The sequence below is a fragment of the Peromyscus eremicus genome, chromosome 3, assembly GCF_949786415.1.
Source record: "Peromyscus eremicus chromosome 3, PerEre_H2_v1, whole genome shotgun sequence".
In the NCBI taxonomy this organism is placed as follows: domain Eukaryota; kingdom Metazoa; phylum Chordata; class Mammalia; order Rodentia; family Cricetidae; genus Peromyscus; species Peromyscus eremicus.
In genome coordinates this window covers 131,898,270-131,903,128 of record NC_081418.1, presented here as the reverse complement: position 1 = coordinate 131,903,128, position 4,859 = coordinate 131,898,270, and positions in this window count along the sequence as shown.

The window sequence follows — 4,859 nt, the reverse complement described above, 5'->3', positions numbered from 1 at the left end:
TCTCACCAATGCTGGCCTCGCTGCAGCAGTTATGACAGCTGTCAACCGAGGAAGTGGCTCTAAAGGAAAATGTTATAATTGCGGAAAGCCAGGACATCTAAAGAAAGAGTGTCGGTCTCCTTCAGGAGGAAACCAACAGAGGATGCCAGGCACCTGTCCCCGATGCAAAAAGGGAAAACATTGGGCAAATGAATGTAGATCAGTGAAAGATGTTAATGGGCAGCCCCTCCAGCCGATGTTCCCTGCGGTCTCAAAAAACGGATCACGGGGCCCGCGACCCCGGGGCCCGAAAGTGTTCGGGGCTATTCAGAACGAGGCATCGGGGGAATTCCCCCCGCCTCCCTCCAATCAGGGCAAAGAGCCACGTCAGCAGCCGCAGGGTTGGACTTGTGTGCCGCCTCCTCAATGGTACTGACTCCTTCTATGGGGGTGCAGGCCATTGATACTGATCTTATGAATCCATTAAATAAAAATGAGGTGGGCCTTATAATTGGGAGATCAGGTAGTTCCATTAGAGGATTGATGGTTTTGCCAGGTGTTATTGACCCTGATTACCAGGGGAAAATCAAGATTATGTGCTGGTCTCCCAAGGGATTGTTTTCAATTGCTCCAGGAGACCGCATAGCTCAGATGTTAGTTCTCCCCTCTCATCATTCTAGATTTCCAGCTTCTGATAGGGAACGAGGCCTTAATGGGTTTGGATCTACAGGGAAAAATGCCTTCATGCTTGCCATGGGTTTGGATCAGAGACCTACGTTAGAATTAATAATAGAGGGAAGGCGATTCCTTGGATTATTGGATACAGGAGCTGACCGGAGTGTCATAAGACAGGAAGAGTGGCCCTCAAAGTGGCCACTTACTATCGCCTCCCAGTCCCTTCAAGGCTTAGGATACCAAGAAACACCTAGCATGAGCGCTAAGGAGCTTACTTGGCGCTCAGAAGAACAAGAAGGAAAGTTCCAACCTTTCGTTGTATCACTCCCCGTTAATCTATGGGGACGGGATGTGCAACAACAGATGCATTTGCAGCTTACCAATGAGTATTCCCCTGCATCACAAGCTATCATGAGGAAACAGGGATATTTTCCAGGAAAGGGGTTGGGAAGGAACCTTCAGGGAAGAAGTAGTCCAGTTCAGCCGTCATCCCATAGGTATAGAGAAGGGTTGGGTTTTTCATAGGGGCCTCTGAGGATAAGCAACCATTAAAGATACCCTGGCAAGTTGATACACCCGTTTGGACACCTCAGTGGCCCTTGTCAAAAGAGAAGCTCCAAGCGGCAAAACAATTAGTTGCAGAGCAGCTTCAGTTACATCATATTGAGCCTTCCACGTCACCGTGGAATTCTCCCATCTTTATTATTAAAAAGAAATCAGGAAAATGGAGATTGTTACATGATCTACGCTCCATAAATGCACAGATGGTTATTATGGGACCCGTACAACGAGGTCTCCCTATGCTTACAGCATTACCAAAAGGATGGCCTGTGATAACAATAGACATAAAGGATTGCTTTTTTTCTATTCCCATTCATGAAGAGGATAGACCTAGATTTGCTTTTACAGTTCCAGCCGTTAATCATGAAGCTCCTGATGAACGCTTTCAATGGCGAGTTTTACCACAAGGCATGGCTAATAGCCCGACTATGTGCCAACTTTATGTTGGCCGCGCCATTGACCCTATTCGAAGTCAGTTTCCCAATTTGAAAATTATACACTATATGGATGATCTTCTTATAACTGGAGAAAAGGTTAAGCAAGTCGAAGAATGCTTGCAAAGCCTTTTGAAAGCTTTAGCAAATGCAGAGCTTTATATTAGCCCTGAGAAGTTACAAAAGGGCATACTTGTTGATTTTCTTGGTACCCGTATTTCCCCAGATGAGATTATGCCCCAGAATATTACCTTACAAACTTCATGCCTTCATACATTGAATGATTTTCAAAAATTTTTAGGAAATGTTAATTGGCTAATGGGATATTTGAAAATACCAAAAGGAGATCTTATGCCCCTATATAAGATATTGGAAGGTAATCCTGATTTGACCTCTCCCCGACAATTGACATTGGAAGCTCAAAATTCTATCCAAAAGATACAAGAAGCGTTAAAAACAGCTCAATTAAAGAGATTAGACTATACACAGTCATTCCAGTTAGTAATCCTCCCCACAAAGGTTGTCCCTCTAGGAGTGGTTTGGCAGAATGGACCTCTTTGGTGGCTGCATGGACAAGGATTGGGATCTAAAAATGTCCACTATTATCCCGATTTAGTGGCAAGGCAGGCGTTAAATGGTCTAAAGTGGTGCCTTGAGTTTTTCGGCGAGCCACCAGCAACATTGATAGTGCCCTACACCAAAGAACAAATTGAGATTTTAACAGGTGCGACCTCATGGTGGGCTATTCTTGTGGTTAGTTTTGCAGGATATATTGATAACCATTACCCTAAACATCCTCTGTTAACATTTGCCTCGGAGGATACTGTTTATTTTCCTCGAATCACATCTCAAAATCCCATCATGAATGCCCCTGTAATTTATACTGATGGCTCAAAGACCGGCAAGGGTGCCATGTCCATCGATGGTCAGACCTACAGTTTCCAGTTTCCTACCACCTCCCCTCAGGTAGCAGAATGTCTTATTATACAAAAGGTTTTTGAGAAATATCCTAATATTTCTTTTAATTTGGTCTCTGATTCCCTATATGTTGTCAATTTACTTAAAAATTTGGAAATTGCTGCCTATATACAACCTTCTAGTATGGTGGCGCCGGTATTAAGACAGATTCAAGCCTTGATGTTACTTCGCTCTCAACCTTTTTATGTGACTCATATTCGAGCACATAGCGGGCTTCCAGGGCCAATGTCAGCCGGGAATACGTTGGCAGATGAGGCCACCCGCATAGCCATAGCTGCTTGGATTATGAGTACACCTTGTGAACAGGCACAAAAGTTCCATGATAATTTTCATGTATCTGCTAACACCTTGCGCCTGAAGTTCAATATCTCCAGGGAACAAGCTCGTAATATTGTCAAAAAATGCCAACAATGTGTTGCCTTTCACCATCCACCGCATATAGGAGTTCTCCCCAAAGGGCTGAAACCCCTAGCCTCGTGGCAAATGGATGTTACCCACATCTCAGAGTTTGGGAAACAAAAATATGTTCACGTTTCAGTGGATACCTTTTCTGGCATTATTTTTGCCACTGCCATGACTGGTGAAACGACACGCCATGTCATTGCCCATTGTCTAGCTGCATGGGCCAGCTGGGGTAAGCCTTTGTTCTTGAGAACGGATAATGGTCCGGCTTACACTTCTTCCTCATTCCATTCCTTTTGTGCAACAATGGATGTTCAACACTCCACTGGCCTCCCTTATAATCCACAGGGACAAGGCATAGTGGAACGTGCAAATCGTACTATTAAAGAACTGCTTCAAAAACAAAAAGGGGGAATAGGGCGCACCCCTGGCGAGCGCCTCTCCTTGGCTCTTTTCACTCTTAATTTTTTAACTTTGGATGAAGCATCTAAGACCTCTGCTGATCGCCATGTGGGCGCAACACCAGTCCTTCGGGAGATGGTGTTATGGAAGGATGTGCTAACAAATAAATGGATGGGCCCTGACCCCGTATTACGTAGGTCAAGGGGATCTCTTTGTGTTTTCCCACAGAATGCAAGAGACCCGATTTGGGTGCCGACAAGACTAACACGAGGGGTACAACAACATGAGGAAGATGGAGAAGATGATGCTGACCTTCCTGACGATCAGCCTCTCCCTGAATCTGGCCTGGACTCAGGATGACATATTCTGGGCTTTCCTTCGAGCCTGGCCTGTGCCCGCTCCTGTGTTTTTAACGGATACTCTCTTTCCACAATTTCATTCCACCATCTGCAGGCTGGAGGATGAAGTTTGTTATCCTACCACCTATCAAACTTCAAGCTATAATAGCACTGATTTTATTTTCCAGTTCAAAAACAGTGCTTAAACAGTAAACCTTTTAAACCAGCCAAGAATAAGTTAGGATCCCTGTTTCAGGCATATAACAACAAAAGTCTGGCAGGGTACCCCTGGGATATGAGAGAGAATTTGAAATGTTACAATTGAATTTCACCGCCTCTATTGCTGCCCTAAATCAGACGCGTGCTCATTTGACCACCTTGGGAGAATTTACTGATTTTTTGGTCACAGCTGCATCTTATGTGAAGGAATGGGCTGGGGTGTGGGCGATGGGAACAGTGGGCTTGATTGGTCTAGTCATACTGGGTTGGATCCTCTGTAGGTTGATAAAGCGCAATCGTACAGAGCGTACACTTATGCTATGGCCGCCCTGGATGCTGGCGGTTCCCCAAGTATCTGGTTGGCCCAGCTGAGGGAACTGTAGGCTGTCCTTGCACTCGGAGGGCTCTGCCCATTGCACCCGATTAGGAAGCCTATGATACTGCTCCTGCACACGGAGAGCTATGCTCATTGCACCCGTTTTGAGAGTATCATTGTTCCTCCTACTCAGCACTCGCCCATCGAGCAGGAAGCTCATCATGAGGAGACTCCTAGCTCTGGGTTGCCAAAAACAAAAAGGGGGAACTGCAGCAGTCCGCTGGCTCAAACGCCATTACAAGATGGCGCTGGTTTCCTGTTTATCCCGAATGCTAACGTGTCGCTCTCCCGCCCGATAGTACTGACCAATCAGCTTACCGCCCAAGCTCCGCCCCCAGAACCTGCATATAAGCCAGCTTGCCCCGGCGCCCGGGGCCCTCCTCCCGTACCAGCTCTCCCGAGAAGCCATAACCGAGCAGCGTTCAATAAAACCGTGATAGAGGAAGAATCTTGGAGTCGTGTCTTGCTTCCCCGCTGGTCGGGGCGCGCCGCACC